The sequence below is a fragment of the Megalobrama amblycephala genome, linkage group LG1 (assembly GCF_018812025.1).
Source record: "Megalobrama amblycephala isolate DHTTF-2021 linkage group LG1, ASM1881202v1, whole genome shotgun sequence".
Taxonomy (NCBI): Eukaryota; Metazoa; Chordata; class Actinopteri; order Cypriniformes; family Xenocyprididae; genus Megalobrama; species Megalobrama amblycephala.
The window spans coordinates 47,090,663-47,114,249 of NC_063044.1; the positions used below are offsets into that span (position 1 = coordinate 47,090,663).

The 23,587-nt window shown below is 38.5% G+C and overlaps 1 pseudogene; it reads left to right on the forward strand.

Annotated features, from left to right (window-relative positions):
- Positions 1-627: 627 nt before the first annotated feature.
- The window catches only part of LOC125272287, a 46,680-nt pseudogene continuing 23,720 nt past the window's right edge, over positions 628-23,587 (forward strand).

Genomic DNA, 23,587 nt, shown 5'->3' on the forward strand with positions numbered 1-23,587 from the left:
CGCCTCTCGGACAGCGCATAATCCCGATTTCAGTTCTCTTCCACAGCTTATATGGCCAAATACACACAAAATATTCACATAAACACAGTCAGTTATGTTTTAAGTGGAGTAAATGGTTAAGAAAGAATGTGCACAAGTTATAATATTAAGTGATAGCAGCCTAATAAACCTGCTTCCGTCTATGTGCTTGATGTTAATCAAACAACAGTAGACAAAGAGTAAGTCACTCACTGCTCTTGACGGAATATCTTTTGTAGCTTTAATAAGAATCAGTGTTTACTTTGAATTATACAGTGAAGACTAAGCAGTGTTTTATTTTTACATTTGATTATTCAATTTCTGTTGTTAAACCTAATGTAGGCCTAACCTGAAAGCCTAAACCCCCTGGTTTACACTGATGTTGAAATGACACTTAGTTTTTAGGTAGCTAATGCTACAGTAAAACACTGCTGTTCACAAGTTGTGAATGCTTTCTTCTCATAAAAAGAATGTGAAACATGTATGTTGGTTTTATCATTTTCAGTTTTTAAATATATTTACTACTAGTTCATATAAAGGAATATTTGTTAAATTGGCTTGCCATACAGTCATTGTTCGCTTGACATATTTGTTCTTTTAACTGTAGGATTCCATTGTCAGACGCTTTATCCTGACTGATGGCGAGGGCAGAGAACACTTTCATTACTTGGAGAGAGGAGAGGTAAGTGTTCCCATTTCAGCCCTGTACCAGGCGCCCGGTCCCAGTGAAGAGATCGGCGATGAGGAGGAAAAGAGCAGCACATGGATCCCGGTCCATGAGAGCTCTCAGGCACAGGGGTCTGGGGCCCGGGACCCCACTCCAGATTTGGTCTCCGATGAGGAGGAGAAGCCCCCCTACCCGATGCTTGCGCCTGTGGTGTTCTTCTGCATCAAACAGACCACTCGTCCACGTAGCTGGTGTCTCAGGATGGTTTTCAACCCATATCCTTTAACTAATATTTTCATCTGAAACTACTATTTAGCAGTTTAGTATGTGGTTTGAAGATTACACCGATGACTGTGGCATTAATACACAATAATCTATCAATTCCGGTTTTGTTTTTTCTTGGACCTGACAGGACTTCGGTATCAGTTAAGATCTGTAGGTGTATGCTGAATGGCTGGCTGGTTGCCGCGGCAGCTTGCAGCTTCCTGCGCGTATTTTGACAGGAAACTTCAACAAATAAGAGCTGATCTCGTTCTCCCACTGGTGTAGGCTTCCCAAAGATATGTCCTTTTGGCAGAGTTGCAATCAAGAGCACTATTTTATAAATAGCTTCATTAGCTGTAGGGGCGGCTCAAGCTCTCTGCTGAGTCTCTTCAGAAGTGATGCACAAAATGCAGCCTGGCACTTTGTAGATATTATTTTATGATATAGATAGAGATAAGATTAAATACAATGCTTACGATTTCTAGTTTTTAATGATGAATTGGACTTGCTGGCCTCATTTATGCACTGGAGTTTCTTCCATTTTGTGGTTTGCTTTTTGTTGCTTAGCCATAAAGCAAATTACTCTTAGGCTGTAATCGTTTTCATATTCCATTTGGAATATTTGGATGGCCGCATTGTGGTCTGAAGTGCATTATGTATTTCATCACTTTTTGACTGACAGCTGTAAAGAGAGCAATTAGACCTGTGATTGGTGTATAAAAACTTAATGGATTTGTTGTCATGCAGATCTGCTTGGATGTAGAAAGCACTTTGTGGGATATTTGGAGGATGTGGAAAACATCACTGCAATTTGTATTATTTCCAATTGTGTTTTGCAGTCTACTTAGTGTTGTGTGCAAATGCATTTTCTGTTTAAATCTTCTTTATGTGAGTTGGCACTGCATCGTCTTTTATTTTCAGTCTCTCTGAAAAGCCTGCGTCAAACTGTGACTTGTTTAAAAATGAATCTGCAATATAATGAAGCGAACAAAAGAATCAGAGTCTTACTGATGCGATATGACTGGAACTTTGTTAATAATAAAGTTCATTTAAACGCTTTCTTATAGGGGACCTATAATGCCCCTTTCACAAGATGTAGTATAAGTCTCTGGTGTCTCCAGAATGTGTCTGTGAAGTTTCAGCTCAAAATACCCCACAGATCATTTATTATAGCTTGTCAAGTTTGCCCATTTTTGGGTGTGAGCAAAAACATGCCGTTTTTGTGTGTGTCCCTTTAAATGCAAATGGCCCCTTTAATTCTCGTGCTCCCTGCCCCCGGAGCTCGCGCTTGCCTTAAACAGCATAAACAAAGTTCACACCTAATATAACCCGCAAAATGGATCTTTACAAAGTGTTTGTCATGCAACATGTCTAATCGCGCAAGTATGGTATTTATTTGGATGTTGATGTTGATAGTGCTCCGTGGCTAAAACTAACATTACACACTGTTGGAGAGATTTATAAAGAATGAAGTTGTCTTTATGAATTATACAGACTGCAAAGTGTTTAAAAATGAAAATAGCGACGGCTCTTGTCTCCATGAATACAGTAATAAACGATGGTAACTTGAACCACATTTAACAGTATATTAGCAGCATGCTAACGAAACATTTAGAAAGACAATTTACAAACATCACTAAAAATATCATGATATCATGGATCATGTCAGTTATTATCACTCCATCTTCCATTTTTCGCTGTTGTCCTTGCTTGCTTACCTAGTCTGATGATTCAGCTGTACACAGATCCAGACGTTAATACTGGCTGCCCTTGTCTCATGCCTTGAACATGAGCTGGCATATGCAAAATTGGGGGCATACATATTAATGACTGTTACGTAACAGTCGGTGTTATGTTGAGATTTGCCTGTTCTTTGGAGGTCTTTTAAACAAATCAAATGTACACAAGAAGGAGGAAACAATGGTGTTTGAGACTAACTGTATGTCATTTCCATGTACTGAACTCTTGTTATTCAACTATGCCAAGGTAAATTACATTTTTAATTCTAGGGCACCTTTAAACTAATTTCTTCTAAGTATGGGATCAACAAAATCAATATTGGTGTTTACTATCTATGTATCTTTATGTTCCATAGAGAAATATTTCTTTGCAATTATCTGAACACAATCCAGAAACCTCTGTGATGTATTCCCTTGACTCTTGTGCACATGGTTTGAGCATGTGAGCATGCTGGTGATTCTACTGAACTGCGTGACTCTGGCCATGTTCCAGCCATGTGAGGACCTCAAGTGCCAGTCTGAGCGGAGTTGCATCTTACAGGTGAGTCTCGCTCCATTATGCTATGAGAGATGGACTCTGATAGCTCATAATAGGATAATGTTCCTTCAGACATCATTCCGTAAAAGATTTAGGATGCTTTAAACTGTTGATATTAAATTGCATAAAATAGCATCAAACCAAATGGCCTCTGCAATCAAATGTCGCTAGAGCTTTTCTCAGAACTAGCTTCACATTTCTGAACCATTATTTAAAATCAAACTAGTTTCAAGGTGATTTTTTTGTGGATGTATGAAGTTCCTAGAATAACAGGTGACCTAGAATAACAGCCATGGTTCATTACATGTTCTACTAACATGGTCCATGTTTAATGTTTTGTCTTTAATCAATTTATCCATATTTTTCATCATTTGAACATTCATGGCATTTGTGTGTCTGTGTGTGTGTGTGTGTATGTGTGCATCAGGGTAGAGGGCTGCATTAGGTTTGGGCTCCCGCGGGACCCAACGCAAATCTCGCGGGAAGCGGGCGGTTTTACCTTTGCTGTGGGCGGTCAGAAAACTTTGCGGGAGACCCGCGGGGAATGGTGGGATTTGGCATGTAATAGAAACGGAGTCAACAAATGAAGATGATGAGAAGAAAATTAAAGCGGCTCTTTACTTGACAAAAGCAAAGCAAGTCAGACACTTGGAAACAATTCTTAAAATTCGCCCGTTATATTTTGAGCATTTTCGCATGATCTAGTGCACCGTCAGAGAGGGCATTCAGTGTGTGTGTGGGCGGATCATGGAAGAAAGACGCACAAGTCTGCGACCGCAGTCAGTCAGCAATATTCTTTTCCTTCAGTAAATTATATGGAGTATTTTTGTTTTAATGGTTAATGTTTCATAACGCTAATAAAAAATACCCAATGTTTTTTATCACGTATGGTGCTTTGGTTTTGCGGCTACTTCATCTTATTTAAACGCAATCATGTTTAAAGTCTGTTATTCTGGATGTTAACTTGAACGAATTTAGTCTGAGAGTATTTGTTTAGGCCTATTTTCAAAAGCTTTGAGAGAAAGTCCGCGGGAGCGGGCGGGTTTGGACACAAACATTGCGGGCGCGGGCAGGAGTGGAACATGCGGGTTGCGGGAGCGGGCGGTCCTGGTCAGATATTCAGCGGGAGCGGGCGGGTGCGGGTTGAGGAAATCAGTCCCGCGCAGGGCTCTACATCAGGGTATAGTTAATAAACTAATACTAAAGCAATAAAAAATAACATTTTTGTCTTTTATTAAAATATAAAAAATATAACTTATAAATAAATATACTCAGGTAGCTGGCAAGGCAACATTAACATAAACATCTAGTTTAACGATATGTACTAAAATAACTAAAACTGAAATAAAATGATCAAAAACTATATAGACATTTAAAAAAACATTAAAATAAAAATGCACAACAAAATTTTTAACAAAATTATATTATATTATATTAATAAAAACTACAATATGATACTAATGATACTTTAGTATGATACTAAAATAACACTGGTGTGGATTATATGTCTACAATAATTTTGGGGGCCACTATACATCAAAATTAATTTTTTCGTTTTTGTTTCCATTTGTCTTAAAATGATTCGTTACCCTTTATTTTATTTGTTTGTTTTATTGTTTTTGTGTCCAATGTCTGTTTTTAGGACTGTCCCACTATGGAGTTGGCATTTAGCCCATGTTTTGTGGCACGCACAGGTTTAGGGGTCACTGGAACCTTTGCCAGATATCAGAGACTGAAGCATTTTGCTTCTTTAGTTTTGTAATTCTCTGAAATCCTGGGTTGTGTATGTATATGGTACTGTGGGAAATTTTTATGTCCAGAAGAGCCTGACATCAGCATCAGCAGGATTTAGGAGATCGGGTCGGCTGAGGCCAAAGCTGAAAATACTACACAACATGAATCATAGCTGATCTTCTCACTCTCTACTTGTAAAATGCTCTAATGGTGCCCAAATTTATATAGGCACTTTTGTAGTTCTTTGCCTGTACAGAGCCTCTAAAGGGACATGGTGATGGGAAAAAAATAGATGGGAGGAATATTTATATTGAACAATACTTGTTTTCCCCCCATCTCATATTCTGTCTCCTACAGTACGTAAAATGTCTGTCCTTCTATATGATAAAAATGAATGTGTTTTTTTGTCCACAGGCATTTGATGACTGCATCTTCACCTTCTTTGCTGTGGAGATGGTCATTAAAATGATAGCCCTGGGGATATTTGGATCAAAGGGTTACCTTAGTGACACATGGAATCGCCTGGACTTCTTCATTGTCATGGCAGGGTGAGGAATCCTGTCTCTTTTCTCACTTGTCACTCATTCTTTCAGCCATTATCACCACGGTAAAGCTGGTCCATAGGGACCTGCTGCTCAATTTACAGGCCGTCAGTTGGGAAATAGAATTACTGTGAGTTTTCCCAGCGCTCCGATTCATTAACAATTTAAAAAACATTCCCCTTGTTGTTTAAAATGACCTTTAATTTGACACGAGTGATGAACGCATCAAGACTTCTGTTTTAAAACCACTTTTCTTTCATTATCCTCACTTAAGATTGACAGAAAGAAAGGTTATAGAGATTGACCTTTAGTGTCTGATGCTTGCAGTACATTTCCTCTGCTCTGTTTCCTCCAGGATAATGGAGTATTCACTGGATCATAACGCCAGCCTGTCAGCCATCCGGATTGTGCGAGTGCTCAGGCCCCTGCGAGCCATCAACAGAGTGCCTAGTAAGTATCTTTCATGCTGGAAAATCCGGATTAAATTATTTATGGTCGTTGATTGTTTCAAGATGGTTTAACGATGGTATTGATCAACTAGGTTAAGTTGACTAGGTCACCATGGCTGAGCTGCTGGGGATCCATGGTGATAAGATGACTTAAAAAACATGCCATATTTCAATTCATATTTTTCCTTGGCAGCAACAAACCAGCTATTATATCCAAACAAACAAACAAACAAAAAAAACAGCTCAAACCACCTGCGGCTGCTATGACCTGGTTTTTCCAGCAGGGTGATCTTTGGCTGCTGATGCTACCCACCACTCAAAGACATTGTTATGTGTCATATCTGTGATGAAAGGCAAAAATTGCTGTCTGATCTATGACATGTGAAGCAGAGATCATCTCATCCAATCATGTGATGAGCCTGTGTGCAGGAAAAACAACTTACAGAACACACAAGTCTATAAATTACCCAGCAGAAAATGTCCCACAAACTGAGGAAGGTGTATTTCTTTTAGTAATGAGCCTCTGTGTGGCGGACTGACAGTTATATTTGATCTCCTAGATCCTTGTCTACAAGAAAAACAATGAGACCCATAATGTGTCCCATACGTCAAAGGGCAAATAAAATTACAGTGGTGCCCTTTTTGCCTCTGGTTACTGTTAACAGACTTCTACAAAGGCAAGCGTACTATAAACAGTACTATTCAAAACTTTGGGGTTGGTAAGATTTTTTTAATGTTTCTGAAAGAAGATTTATGTTCACCAAGGCTGCATTTATTTGATTAGAAATACAATAATAATAAATAAAATTTTAGTTGTTTCTGAAGTAATTCAACTCACAGCTTCATTGCTTGTAGAGAGACACTTATCTAATGAGTCGTAGCTGATGGTAGTGCTGCAATCATCAATGACAGCTTTAACTCTTCAATGCTGGCAAATAACCATGGTACAAGCAGAATAATGCACTACTAGCTGTGCATTAAATGATCTGAATGCAGTCCTCTTCACGTCAGGTGGTTCTTTGTCTCCATGTCGTGCATTAAAAACATATAATGCACAGCTAGCCGTGGATTATCCCTTACTTATTATCAATGTTGGTAACAGTCATTCTGCTTAAAGGCAGGGGCGTAAATTTCATCGGACAGTGGGGGGGGACATTAAACATAAAATTTCTCAATTTTTGAAGGGGACACAAATAATACAGCCAAAATATTACATATAAAGGATATATGTAATGTTACACAGAAGAAAACCTTACTACTATTATTATTGTAGCATGTAGACTGCCATTATGCTCAATGTTTCTTTTTGGTTCAATGAAAAAACTGACTAAATTGACCAAAATATTCTTCTTCAAAATCATTTATTTACTGGAATATTTTTAAAGTTGTTTACAACCAAGTCAACAAAATATGATGAATACACATTGAGCAAAATTCAACACACAACTGTAAATCAATTAGCCTTATTACAGTTCACATATTCTTATCACAGTGTTAATTGTTGTTGGTGTGGATGACTTAGTATCCAACAAGCTATCGTAAACAAGCTAGCAAACAAGCTAGGTAACATTATAATCGCTAAAATAGCGGACTCACGGGAAAAAAAACATGTTATCATCTTTTTTTGTTATGACTAATTACTTAGCGTCGTCAGTATTAAAGCAAAAATAACCACTTTATCCGATGTTTTTGAATAAAACAGCCTTGACAGCCTACTTACTGGAGCTCCTCTGTCTGCAGAACTGTCCTCTCCGTGTGACGTGCGCGGTGGACCAAACCACTGTGAGGCAAGGGAGGGATGACTCAAAATATTTCTAAACTTAAAACGCCTGTTTGCGTTTGTATTGCTTTACTACTTACACAATTATTTTAAGTATATATCATTTATTTACAATACTTAGAGTGGTATTTTTTTTTGACAGCACTCAGATGGGGGGGTCCTGACCCCCCCGTCCCCCCCGCGATTTACGCCTCTGCTTAAAGGGGTCATGAACTGAAAAATCTAAATTCCTTTGGTCTTTTGACATATAAGAGATAATTGCACTATATAAACATCTGTAAGATTCAGAACTCAAATTTTTCTTGTTAGTCTAACAGCTTATTGAAGCCAATCTGCCAAAATGACAGGTTGTGGAATGTGCCACTTTATTACATAATAGTGTGGCTAAACGCAAGCCTTTCAAAGATACTCCTTTGCCCATGAGCGTGCGAGCCTTTCAAAGATACTCCTTTGCCCCCTGACCGCGTGAGCCTTCCAAAGATACTCCTTTGCCCATGAGCGCGTGAGCCTTTCAAAGATACTCCTTTGCCCCCTGACCGCGTGAGCCTTTCAAAGATACTCCTTTGCCCATGACTGCACGAGCCTTTCAAAGATACTCCTTTGCCCCCTGACCGCGCGAGTCTTTCAAAGATACTCCTTTGCCCATGAGCACGTGAGCCTTTCAAAGATACTCCTTTCCCCCTGACCACGTGAGCCTTTCAAAGATACTCCTTTTCCCCCTGACCACGTGAGCCTTTCAAAGATACTCCTTTGCCCCCTGACCGCGTGAGCCTTTCAAAGATACTCCTTTGCCCATGACTGCACGAGCCTTTCAAAGATACTCCTTTGCCCCCTGACCGCGCGAGTCTTTCAAAGATACTCCTTTGCCCATGTGGCTAAACGCACGTGAGCCTTTCAAAGATACTCCTTTGCCCATGAGCGTGCGAGCCTTTCAAAGATACTCCTTTGCCCCCTGACCGCGTGAGCCTTTCAAAGATACTCCTTTGCCCATGACTGCACAAGCCTTTCAAAGATACTCCTTTGCCCATGAGCGCGTGAGCCTTTCAAAGATACTCCTTTGCCCCCTGACCGCGTGAGCCTACCAAAGATACTCCTTTGCCCTCTGAGCTCGAGAGCCTTTCAAAGATACTCCTTTGCCCATGAGCGCGTGAGCCTTTCAAAGATACTCCTTTGCCCCCTGACCGCGTGAGCCTTTCAAAGATACTCCTTTGCCCATGACTGCACGAGCCTTTCAAAGATACTCCTTTGCCCCCTGACCAGCGAGTCTTTCAAAGATACTCCTTTGCCCCCTGACAACGTGAGCCTTTCAAGGATACTCCTTTCCCCCTGACCACGTGAGCCTTTCAAAGATACTCCTTTTCCCATGAGCGCACAAGCCTTTCAAAGATACTCCTTTGCCCATGAGCGCACAAGCCTTTCAAAGATACTCCTTGCCCATGCCCAGCCTTTCAAAGATACTCCTTTGCCCATGAGCGCACAAGCACAAGCCTTTCAAAGATACTCCTTTGCCCATGACTCCTTTGCCCCTGCGCGCGAGTCTTTCAAAGATACTCCTTTGCCCCCTGACAACGTGAGCCTTTCAAGGATACTCCTTTGCCCCCTGACCACGTGAGCCTTTCAAAGATACTCCTTTTCCCCCTGACCACGTGAGCCTTTCAAAGATACTCCTTTGCCCATGAGCGCGCGAGCCTTTCAAAGATACTCCTTTGCCCATGAACGCACAAGCCTTTCAAAGATACTCCTTTGCCCATGAGCGCACAAGCCTTTCAAAGTTACTCCTTTGCCCATGAGCGCACAAGCCTTTCAAAGATACTCCTTTGCCCATGAGCGCACAAGCCTTTCAAAGATACTCCTTTGCCCATGAGCGCACAAGCCTTTCAAAGATATCAGAGCTAGTCAGAGCTAATCCACAGTCTAGTAAACGTTTCTTACTTGCGCAGAAAGAAAACATATGAGAAACAGCATGAGACAGGAGAGTCTCGGACATTGCAGTAATGAACACTGAATGGTCCATGCATGTGGATTTGGATAAAACAGTTAATCGATTTGATGCCGTGCCCGAATGCCATTTATCCCTTCACAGTGGCATATAGCGGATGGGCATGCAGGGCTATTAAATTATTTTTCTTATTATCGTGCTACTTTTATTATTAAATTAATATTGCATTTCAATTGCCCAGATAGCAGATAGCGAAAGCTCAGTATGTTTTTACTTTCAGTTTCTGTAGTGAATAATTGACTGGCGTGTGAGACTTCTTCACTTGCATAACTCTCACACAAAGTTTGCACATTGTTTGTGTGATATCAACTGGCTCACCTTCATGGTTTAAAATGGAAATATTTTCAATATTGCGACGTGGCATTTTTCTTTATCACCAGTTGCTCGCAAAAGGATGGACACTGATTCACATATCGTCCACGTCATTTTCCATGATAATAAAATTAAGTGAATTATTAAATAAATGAGTAAATAAACAAGCAAACTTAAACTTGTTTGCCTAAAATTTCTGTGAATATTTTGCTGATGCACGTACAAAACTAAATGCAGGTGATGCAGGTACAAAAAAAGATTCTTGCCCCCCCCACCTCGAGAGTCAAATGTCGCCCATGTCTGTAGGTAACGGGGTTGTTAATTTTGTATCAGATATGCTGAACATTGATGCTCTCAGGCTTATCCATTTTGACAGCTTTAGGCCCGGTTTCAGAGACAGGGTTTAGATTAAGCCAGGATTAGGCCTTAGTTCCATTAGGGCATTTAAGTAGCTTATATAAACATGCTTTAGCAAAAAACTGGTGTGCATTTTGAGACAAATTAATGGCACTGACATATTTTAAGATATTTCAGTGCAAGTTGCTTTCAGTTAAAACAGCTCAAACGTGCATTTTAGTCTGAGACTAGACTTAAGGCCCATTCACACTAAGAATGATAACTATAACGATAACTATGTTTGCATCTATACCAACGAACGATAACGGTCTGTTTATTCTAAGCTTACGTGCTGCGGTTTTAAAGTGTGTACAACATGTTTTTGGTGTTCTTATTGCATTTACACGGCTTTAACCAGCAGATGTCCTTAGCATGGTATGTTTCGAGTGAATAGCTAGTGTAATCGATCTAATCTAACAGTGAATTTAGATGACAAAGTCAATATAGTGGAATAAAAACAACACCAAGTCTTTTTCACTGCAACTTCAAAGGAAGCCAGACAATGTTGTCAAAACTAGCGCTGTATTCCTGAGGTAATTTTATGTTACACTGTTTGCTAGCATGGCATATAATGACCTCATTGTTAATTCTTTTATTTTACTCACTATTTATTCTGAGGGTATGACCAATTATTTTTCATATATATATATATATTTTTTTTTTCTTTAAAGTATCCTTGAAAAGGGTGTTTGATTTGTCAAACAGTGGTGGATTTTTCTGGACCTCTGTGATTAACTTCTCCGCAATGTCGTCTGCCATTTTAAATGCGCGAGGCCTTAAATTAGAATGGATTCGGTGTTTATAGTTCAACAGCTGGAAAAAATCATTCTGAAAGGGATCCCAACGATATTGTTTCTCTATATCGTTGTTGTTATAGCTGTGGTGTGGACAGTGCTATTCTTTTATATTTAGAACGATTTTTAGAACTATATCTCTATCGTTATCTTTATAGTTATCGTTCTTGGTGTGAACGGGCCTTTAAGATTTGTCTGTGGAACCGGGGGTTAGTGTGCCACCGAACTGTCTTGATCACTGGGCCATGTGACACAACTGATTTACATATGCATTCATGCCTGTTCTTTTGCTCTTTGGTTTGTTTTTTGTTAGGGTGTCAGTTGATCAAAATATTTGATCATAATTCATTTCACGTAATCTCACCAAAAATACATAACATGGACACATTTTGGTTTCAGTTGCAGCAAAATATATGTGAACTACAGAGATTATCTTACTTGCACAAAAATATCATACGCATACCCCCCAGCCTCACACACTTTACAGAATTATATTTGTAAAATTAATTTTGTCCTTTTAGACCAACCTTAGGCTCACTGGAAAAACATGCCTCTACCTAAATGTTTGCAAATTTTTTTCCAATGAGCCTAGGTTGCCTCCGACAGTCATCTAATTACTGTTTGTCCAAATTACATTTCACTTCTACAGCAGCAATTTTTTTTTTTTTTGATAGTTCACCTAGGAGAGAATTTATTATATCAATTAATGATAATAATCATTAATTCATTGTTAATCGGTTCTAACATAAAAACTTTTGTTAAACATTCTTCATGTTTTTAGTAATCACAGAACAGAATAAAGCCGTTGTAATGTCAGATTTAATGTGTTAACTGTGTGAAATAAAAATAACAACATTACAGTTTAATTAATCGCATACATTAATGTGTTTGACAGCCGTTGTTTGTATTCTTTAGGACAGTGTAATATTTAACTGCCTGAAAGTTCTGATGTGAGTTTATATTAGCATGTGAAATACATTCCTTAGGCTTTTCCTATTATGGTAATTCTCAGCACTACACTAGAATTCTGCATCTACTCTCAAAAAAATCTGAGTGTTCTTTGCCTGTGCAAAACAATGCTACTGTAGGGTGTTGACAGGGCATTGCTACTTGGTAGCTAAGGTGTCGTGGGTGGGTTGCTAATGTGTTCAGACTAGTTGTTAGCACATGTGTGATTGCTAGTGTCTTGCTATGTGGTGTTCTGAGTTATGGTTAGCTTTTTTCAGGGGTTGTGAAAACCTGCAGTGGAGGATAATGGGATTGGGTATTTGTTCACTAACAAATAACTTGAAATAAACGCAGTCGTCACAGTCACCTCTGTTTTCATTTGCACCGTTTTCCCCGCCTTGTTTGTTGTCATGGTTTCTGAGTTGAGTCACTGTCAGCTGTGTATTGTTAATCACCTTTCTTTGCACCTCTATTTAAGTTCCCTTGTTTCTGTTCATTGTTGTTGGGTCTTGTTGATGTTTGGATGTGTGTTATGGTCCTTTCTCTCTGGATTTATTAAAGACTTCCTTTTCATCTTCATGTTTGCGTGAGTTATACCAGCACAATCCGTGACAGCGGTGAACAGGTCACTCTACACCCTCATCTCAATGTCCATGCAGTGAAGAAAACCTTGAGCCAACAAACAGTAAAGAAAGAGGAAGACATAGCTGACCCCAGAGGACAGACACTCCCACACAGACTGGCTCCTGGAACACAGAGAAAATGATCAAATTCTCCCCTTTAAACAATAACACAAAATAAACCTCAGCGGTTGTCTCAAACTTATCTCAGATTTTAAAATCACACACTTAAACCAAATACAAGAGAACAACAAAACACTGTTTCAACACAACCAACTAACAATACAATAAGAAAATAAACAAAGTATGCATAACATAACAAAAATAAACCATAAGCTAAACAGAAGGACTTAGACATCAGAGGTCCATATGTACACAGCTCCACAAGAAAACATCTGTGCCGTACTTCAAAAGTGGAGTGAAAACAAAATCAGCATGATATTACTCTAAATTAATGCCATTAACAGATCCCACACTCACACTCTCGGACCAAGGAGTTACGTCCCTCGATATGGTGTTTCAAGGTCTCAACTGGAAGTCTTTTTGTGTAAAAAGTCAGGAAATCGTGCATCCTAGTACCCAACCTTGGGCTGTTTGTAGGGCAAAACAAATACGTACACCCCTACACATCATTCTTATTTATTCACATGGTCACACAAATTTATTTTTTAACAAATTTTCAATTAGCAAAAAAATAAGGATCTATCATTTTGGTAGATATATATATATATATGTATATAATATATATGTAATATATATGGCTACCAAAATGAACCTTCTGAAACTAGATACCTGCTTTAACAGCTTAGTTCACTGCACATTTATATATATATATATATATATATATATATATATATATATATATATTCATTCTTATAATTTATTCATTCTGCAATGCATGCTGGGAACTCATAAACCCTTAATATTGTCCAATTTGAATTTCTTTTTTTTCCCAACAACTGTGTTTTACTAGTTGGGACAACATTTAGGAGAATTCTGTTGGTCTTAATGTAGTTTCAAGTAGTTTCAGTTTTGTGTGAAATAACCCTTTAAGGTGGACAGTGTAGTTATCATGTAGTATCTAGTGCCCCTCTAGTTAAAATAATGTATAAAAGCTCACCTCATAAATGCGTCCATTTGCAATATGATATAATTTAATACCAACATGGCTGAAATCAAATGCACATTTACTTTTTTTAAATATTTAATTAAAATTCACTCAAAAAGATTGTGAAAAAATGTCCATTGGCAAGGCTATTGGTAGATTTTCAAATCAACAGTTATCAGTCAAGGTTGGTAATCTCGAAATACTGTCTGATTAATCCATACACTGGTCTATCCAATTTATTTATAATAAAGCATAGAATTTTATGCAAAGCCTAAAAGCATTATGGAGTAAACACGGGACAATTAAAATACTGTGTTCTCTTGTGCTTTTGTATTTCAGGTATGAGGATACTGGTGACCCTGCTTCTTGATACTCTGCCTATGTTAGGCAACGTCCTCCTGCTGTGCTTTTTTGTCTTCTTTATATTCGGCATTGTCGGGGTGCAGCTGTGGGCTGGACTGCTTAGGAATCGGTGTTTCATGCCAGATGACGTGAAAGCGTAAGTACTGTCCTGCTCTTATCTAACCGGCAGCCTTCTTCCCCTCTTCTCCTCTTTTACCCTCTCTCCACTGGGAGCATGTCAGCACTACCGACATGATCCAAAGTGGCAGCCAACTGTTGCCAGCAGCAATGGCATTTCAGCCACTGACAGTCTTGTAAACTGAACATTGCACCCTGGCATCAAATCAGTGCTGAGCATTGGTCCCCGAGCACTGAAGGTATACACTCCAACAAAGGTACAAGAGTAAAACCACATTAAATAAATAACAGTCTTTAGAGGCATTGATGATTACAGACTGTAATCATCAAAATGTGTTGAATTATAAATCATTAGGATGTAAATGGACAAATTGGTGCTCTGAAAATGCATTTGTTTGTGTAATAGCCCCTGTGATTCAAACATGCTAGAGCAATAACATTTTCATCTTTCAGTTCTTATTTAGCATGAAATATGAGCTTGTGAAATGTCCTGTTCTAAAGTGTTTTTGCTGAAAGTTTATTTTCATTTTAATGAGATTAAATTATATTAAGCACTGCAAATGATGGCAGTAAAAGCAGAGTTTTGACCCGGTTCAGCCTTTAGTTGATTTAATTTTTTGTATCGCTTTACAATACCATTTGTGACGTGATATTCCCAGACTTGTCAGTGTATATCTTGTTTTAATAACAATGTCTGAATCAGGTTCTGTTTTAAATGTAGTTTGTTTTATGTTTGGGGGCTCCAGGGTCCCCAATGATGTATATAAAAAATAATAATAGTCATTTTGAAATTAACTTTTTTTTTTCTTTAAAACTTACTTCTGACCTAATTTAAACATATTAGGCAGATGAATCAATTGTATGCAAGAGTGTCCATGATAAAGAAAAGGAAAAATATTTTAAAAATGTAGTTTAAAACACATTTTAAACTAAAAAAACACAAGTTTTTCTAAAAAAAAGAAAAAAGGTTCTCTTGATGCCCTGTTGGTTTCAGATGGTTTTGAACAATGTTTCTACCATTTTCTATTTTCAATTTAATGACGATATGATGATACATGGGGCAACTTTTTGAGCAATGTTGCTGGGCAACTAATTAGGGCAATGGACAGTTGGCAGCAACCAATCAGAGAGGAGCAAATCTATTGCCAACCCAATAAATACTTTATAGTTAAATACTTGTTAGGCATTTTAATTCAACTTTTCAAATATTTTCTTAAATTTTATTAAATAAAAATGCCTTTCCAATCTGATTTGTGATGGGAAAAGGAAGAAGAGCAAGTTTGGCAAAAGGAAGTTTTGAACCTGGGTCGATCGCATCAAAAGTTAAGTGCCACAATCCCTACAGCCTATGCCACTGCAGACGTTACATGGAGCACATCTTTTTAGCATTTAACTAAAAATTAATTAATTACTGCCTAAGGACATTAAATTGGACATCTGTTGCTATTTTAAGCATTAAATGAGGTAAATTCCCTGTTTTGGGTCGACACATGACAACTTACCAGTGTAAAAAGATATAAGTTCACGCTCCTTTTCTTCGCTCCACTGCCGCTTAGAGACCACCATCTTGTTTGATTTTTTTCTGAAATCTCCAAGCCGGTCACGTGAACGGCTGCTACCTTAAGTGTCATGTGGTGTAACTAATAACATATTGTCCTCACGCCTTGAATATGTATAAGTGTCAACATCTTAATCAATTTTTTAAAATATTTTTTGTCAAGGTAAAGTTTTTTTTATTTATTTTTTTTATGCACCACATGACATTTTAAAACCTGAACCAACCTTGCCTTGTCATAAAAAGGTCAAATTACCTGATATTTTAAGAGACTTATTGACCTTGGCACACAGTCATGAGGTTCTGCAGGGGTCCTCTCATGTAAATGACTTTCAATGATACAATGTTTCAGTTACAGTCTGTTGATATATTTCGATTTGTTTTTCATGTGTTTCCACAGCCTTTACAATCTTTCGTTCATGAGTCCGTACTACATGAATGAAGACGGTGAGGATAACCCCTTCATCTGCTCCTCCATTAAGGAGAACGGCATGCTGCGCTGCAGTGAGGTGCCCCCCCCTCAAGTATGGTGTTGAGTGCACTTTAAATGCATCTCCACCGGGACATACCTACTCTGGCCTGGATGGTACCAGCAACAGCAGCTGTATTAACTGGAACCAGTATTACAATGTGTGTAAGGCCGGGGAGCTCAACCCGCACAAAGGGGCAGTGAACTTCGATAATATTGGATATGCCTGGATTGCGATATTCCAGGTACGTTCCTCTTGATTTTCTATGTGACTGATGGTCTTTTTGTTGTGATTTTATAAAATTCTTCAAGTGCCAATATTCAAAGAAACACCCACATAAGGAAATATTCAAGAATATTAGTGCTGTGAGCAGCTGAAAACAATACAAGTAAAAAGTATTTTTTATTCTGACATCCATTAAATCCTGAGCCCAAATGGACTCTTAAGTAATATTTTGAAATGATGTCTGGTATGGCTGTGTACAGTGTGTAAAAAGAAGCTATAATAAATTATGTGAAATTGTGTGTCTAGCACTACAGTCTCATTTACAAAATGTAAATGTGGCTAAGTTTTGAATCAGCTGTTTTAAAGCCAACTGTGTGGATGCACTGCGGAAATCAAAATTCATGATTCATGTTTTTGTTTTTATGTGAACAACAGAAATTTGTCTCTTTAAAAACCAAAATGTCCTTCTAGAACCAGAAAATTAATCCAGTAGACAGCACAGAAAGAATGAGAAAAACAGGGTTTCGAACATTAGGTCTAATGCTAAATGATACAGCTGGATGGGAATGAAATGTAGTGCTGCAGGCGCAGAGCTTCCAAAACAAATGACTCAACGCTAACAGACGTAACCCAGCACTACTACTTTTACTGCAATCAAACTAACAATCAGACCTCTGGCATCACTCTGTGCCATGCTATATTTTTTGTTCTTTATACTTTGTGTTCAAGACAAAAATGAGAGATGTCTTCATCTGAGTGTCTAAACTGAGGTAATTTATTGAAACTTTAGTTTAGGTCAGGTTGCATTAACAGTGCTCTACATTTTAAAGGTGCCGTAGAACGTCTTTTCAAAAGATCTAATATAAGTCTAAGGTGTCCCCTGAATGTGTCTGTGAAGTTTCAGCTCAAAATACCCCATAGATTTTTTTTAAATTTTAATTCTATTTTGGGGCATCATTAACTATGCGCCGATTCAGGCTGCGCGGCCCCTTTAAATCTCTCGCTCCCCACCTTCCCGAGCTCTCGACTTATCACTCCATCTTCCATTTTTCGCTGTTGTCCTTGCTTGCTTACCTAGTTTGATGATTCAGCTGTGCACAGATCCAGACGTTAATACTGGCTTGTGTAATGCCTTGAACATGGGCTGGCATATGCAAATATTGGGGTCATACATATTAATAATCCTGACTGTTACGTAACAGTCGGTGTTATGTTGAGATTCGCCTGTTTTCCAGAGGTCTTTTAAACAAATGAGATAAGATATATAAGAAGGAGGAAGCAATGGAGTTTGAAACTCAATGTATGTCTTTTTCATGTACTGAACTCTTGTTATTCAACTATGCCGAGGTAAATTCAATTTTTGATTCTAGGGCACCTTTAATGTGTTCGAACTCATTTGTTATTTTCAAAAACCTGCAAAAAAAAAAAAAAAAAAAAAACACTAAACTTGCAGGCTTTCAATTCCCCAGACGAACTCTCAAAACTCAGTGTTTGAGCCACCAGCCATCTGCACAGTTGGAAATGTGAGCCAGGCACCTGAGACTGCTATTCTGCTGGGCCAAGCTCAAGATAATGATCAATCAAGTCTTTTATCTCACAACATTTCTTCTTAATTTCTCTTTTGTTTTTTTGCAGGTTATTACTTTGGAAGGATGGGTGGACATCATGTATTACGTTATGGATGCCCACTCCTTTTACAATTTTATATATTTTATATTGCTTATTATAGTAAGTATACTCAAATTGAAAGTATTTAATATTTTCAGCCTGTTTCACACCGTATACATGAGTAGAGTGCAAGCAGAGCAGCAGCATTACAGCAGGTATTTCAGGAAATGAAATGTTCCTCAACCCTGGTCCATACATTTGATAAAAAAAGTAGTATATACAAATTTCTACTGGTGACATTGCAAATAGATACATCTGTTTCCTATAAAAACTTCCTACGTGTCACCTTATTTAGAATGGACTATATGCACGGAGCGTTCTTTAGAACTTCCGCATTAATATAAGCCAGCTCGATAACTTCCGGTGAGATGTCATTTGCTGGTGTGTTGAGCATCAGTAGTGTAATACTTAGTTTATAATCACTTATAATATAGTCACTTAAATTAGTTATTCAAACGTAAGACAGCTCAGAAAATAAATAAATAAAGACGTACCTCAATGTTCCTCCTCGGCTAAATTCAATTCGACCATTAGTTTTCACACTTTTATGTGAAAAAAAAGCTTCAAAAAATAAATATTTATTGTGCACTTTAGTTAGATTAATTGAATAAAATGTGTGTTTTCACAAGTGTGCTAAAATCATTGATCTTGCGCTGCTCTGACTGACAGCTGCTGTGATTACAAAGGGAGAGCGCGGTGCTCGCTTTCTGTGTAATTAATTCACAATAAAAGTTATTGTTTTTCATAGGATTTTGTGAGTATTTCATACTTCACATTGACAAAATGTTTTTTCAAACCTAGTTATTTTATAATGTTTAATATTTAGTCAAAAACGAAGTGAAAAACGTTTAGAAGAAAGGGCTGATTTGTGCGCAAATAAATGCTACTTTGCCGCCACCTGCTGGTTAAAGTGCTAATTACTGTCTTTTTTATTTTTAAATAAGTGTTTTTTCTCAAATGTTAAATTTCCTACATTTTTAAATGTTCGGTTTTACAATGGGAACAATCTCAGAAGGATGAACAAATTATATTTGTGGTCATCGCATTAAAAATAACATTTAAAGTGCTGGGGAAAAAGTGTGTGTGTGTCTAATTACAGACACGGCATTTTTAAACAGTCCCAATAGCTTCGTCTTTATTGCAATCAATAAAACTGGTTTATTGGCAAATTAGGTAAATGTAATAACTGCATTAAAATATAAATACAACATTAAAAAGTCAACCATAGATGGTTTTGTGTCGATGTACAACGACTACAGAATGAACGGCTAACAGTTCACCGGAAGTGCCCGAGCTGGCTTAACGACAACCAGGAAGTAACCCGTGCATATAGTCCATTCAAAGTCCTAAGTTTAAATTCAAATTCAGGAATTTGAATTGAGAATGACTTTAAAATTACAGTTCAGTTCCTGAGTGTGAATTGAGCAGAATCCTGGATAAAATGGATGCCAAGATATACACATCCATACCAACATTGATAATTAGAAATGTTTCTTGAGAATCAAATCAGCATATTAGAATGATTTCTGAAGGATCATGTGTCACTGAAGACTGGAGTAATGATGCTGAGAATTCAGCTTTGCATCACAGGAATAGTTACATTTTAAAATATATTAAAAAATATTATTAATTGATTAATTAAATGATTAAATAATTAATAAATTAATTCATAAAAAAAATATTTCAATTTCACGTAATAATATTTCACAGGATTAATGGATCAAATAAATGCAGAGACTTCTTTTAAAAAAATCCTGGTAACCCCAAAATGTTGAACTGTAGTGTACTGTTTGTACGCCATCTACATGTGAGGTGTAAAACAGGCATTAAACAGGCATTGAAGAGACTTCTCATGTTCATGATGGTAAACTGAAGTGACTTTTGTTTCTCTCAGGTGGGTTCCTTCTTCATGATCAACCTGTGCCTGGTTGTAATAGCAACCCAGTTCTCAGAAATAAAACAGCGTAAGAACCAGCGGATGCAGGAGCAGCGAGCATATTACCTCTCCAACGACAGCACCCTTGCCAGCTACTCTGAGCCGGGGAGCTGCTACGAGGAGATGCTCAGGTACATCAGCTCCCTGTACCGCAACGTGAAGCGTTGCACTTCTCGCATCTACAATGGCAGGCAGAGCAAGCGCAGAAAGACGATGAACCCCAACAGCATTCTGAGTGGGGGAGGAGGCAGCAGCGGTGGTGGGGCCAACGGTCACAGCAGGCACAGGGGTGGCGGACACTTGGTCGGTTCCATCCACAACCTCATCCAACAGCACCAACAACAGCACTGTCACCTCAGCAATGGCAGCCCCAGTCCTGTGGCCTCTACGGGGCCCGGCGAGGCTCTTGAAATGAGGACTATCACAACGGGGCCGCAACACCAGAGTTCACCCAAATGTAAAAATTCTCTCAACATCTATTTTTTTTCCAAACCAAAATAATTTACATATTCAGTTATGTCTGTAAAGCCCGGAACACACCAAGCTGACGGTTTTTATTTGTCGGCCAACTAAGTTTTGTCAGTGTGTTCTGCACCGTTGGCTGAAGTTGGTTCTCGTCTGCTTTTTTCGGCCTATTCGACATGTTGAATCGGCGTCGGAGCTCGTCGGTCAGTCGGGCCATCTGCTCATTCTGATTGGCTGTTCAGCTACTGCCACCTGCTGGTACAGAAAGGCATTTCTTCTTACGCAGGCCCAGAACGGATGTGCTACTTGGCCGTCGGGTGTCGTGCGTCAGTTTGGTGTATCAGGGCAACTTTGGACACAGACGCTGCCGACGTGAGCCAACCCCGCAGTCTGCTTTCGTTGCCACTAGTTCGTCAGCGTCAACTTCCGGGAATAAGACATCAGTGATTAGAAATGTCACTAAAACTATTTCAATCATGACAACTCTCGGAGTGGATTAAATTCAACCAGCATTTATTGGCATGGGGTATGAAGTACACATGGCTTGATTTTGGCATACGAGATCTGCTACGCTGCTGCTGCTGTTGCTGTTGCTGCTGAGCAAATACAAATTGTTCAGCTTAGTCAAATAAAACAACAAGGAAAAGGCTGCTGCAAGAATGATAGAACCCCGTAGCAGATCTCTACAGGTGGCGCTGGGGAGGAGGAGGGATAACAGCGCTTCACATTGTGCAGCTTGTCGATCGCAGGCTAGGGTACGATATATATGGTTGCGTGGATATGGAATTACTTCTGATTGGCTGATTCCATGGCGTAGAAAGAACCAATCAGCGCTCGGTTAGAGTTTCATGACTGAACTTTGTATTTAAGTTCACATTTTTAATTTACACTCAAGAAAACTTGAATGTAAATGCATAACGTCAAAATTCACAAATAAGTTTATGCACTATAGGCAGAGGTGATGGAGTTTAATGTAAGTCAAAGTTTACATTGAAGGTTGGGTTTTGACTGTCTGAAACAGAATAAGAGGCGAGATGCTGGGCCTGGAACAATGAGGAGTTGACAAGTTTCTTACTACAGTATTACTCCAAGAAAGAATATCAGAAGTTACACTCCTTCAGGCAAATGTTTAGAAAATGAAAGATTTGGATAGAAATGCAGCAACTGGTTCTTCTCTGTTTTGTAACCAATTGTGATGTGACAAATTTTAAAATGCAGAGATTCAGATTTTCATTCAATAATGACTTTGAGGGATAGTTCACCAAAAATGGACCTTCTGCCATCATTATGTCACCCTCATGTCATCTAGAATGGCATGATGGTGAGTAAATGATGACAGAATTTTCATTTTAGAGTGAAATATGCCTTTAAATTATGCCCTGTTCCTTCAGAAGACATGGAATTTAGACAGAATTTTTCATTTTTTGTCAATTGTTCCTTTAAATGTATAACACTTAAACAAGTTTCTATGACAAATTCACTGCAGGAGCAGTACATTTGTCCCAGTACTATGTATGTTTGGAATGAATGAGTAGAATTTCGTACACTTGGTTTTGCATTATATTGTTTGTTCAGCCCCAGAGAACCAAGGCATCTCTTTCATGGCCAAGCCAGTTTTCATTTCTATATCAGTCCGTTGTAGAATTACTATTTGTGGATTTCTGTCAACAGGAATATGTACTGCATGTTTACTTCAAATTCACTGCCTCTGCCAGCAGTAATTTTTGACTGCTGCTTGAGTCACCTCCACTTCAATTCATTACCACAGGCTAAAGTGGGCCACCGTGTATAATTACGTCCTCAGGAAACGCATAAGAGTACAGCCACAGACATACTCTGATTAGACAGATTCGTTTTACTTTATTTTATTTAGTTCACAAGACCAAGAGATGGCAAAGCATTTAAACAATACATAGAGCACTGCCTTGATTGCGGCTAGAATAGTAAACTAATAGGCTAATTAGTTGAAGTAACTGTTTTTTTTGGTTTGACTGGTAAAGTGGAGCAAACTAGATCCAGATATGTGTAATCATTCAAATAAGTGACCTCACAATAAATGTTAGGTTGACTGTGAGATTTATACACTAGATACTTAAAGGTCATGTTCCTCCTGAAAAATGTCCTCAATCCAAAAGGAAGTAATGCACAACAGCAACAGACAAATAAGCCATCAGTGTTCGGGAATGTCACTTATAAAAAAATAATTATGTTATGGTGTTACTTTGTATGAGAAATAATGTTTATGAGAAAACTCTTAATTAACATTTTAATTAAAAATAAAACAGTAAGATATGACCCTCGTATATAACATGCATGTTAGCTTCCTAATTAGCAAATGAAATAGGTCAGTTGTGTTTCCTTAATGCATTGAAATGCATGAAACGCAGTAACTGTTGACTGACTGTGTTTTTCCCCCATGTAGGCCACAGTCGTGTGCTGTTGCAGATAGCTGGTGTGGTGCCCAGTCAGTTGCTTCTTGAGCTCCTGAGTTGCCCGTATTGCACAAGGGCCCTGGAGAACTTGGATCTGGAGCTCGGTGATTCAGACTACTCCAGTTCAGAAGGAGACGTGGTGTATGAGTTCTCCCATGGAGCAGAGTTCAAACCCAGCTGTGCACCCCATCATGAAATACTGGAGGAGCGTAACCGCCTTGCTCAATACTGGGAGGACTTCCAGGACCGATTGACACGCATAGTGGATAGCAAATACTTTAATCGAGGAATTATGATTGCCATCCTTCTCAACACCTTGAGTATGGGGATTGAATATCATGACCAGGTGAGTGCAAGTGTGGGTTCCTTCATGAATATTCTTACAGTGCTTTAACAGAGTGTTGCAGGGATGGTGTATTTTTGTTGGCCAAATCCCGAAAACGACTTA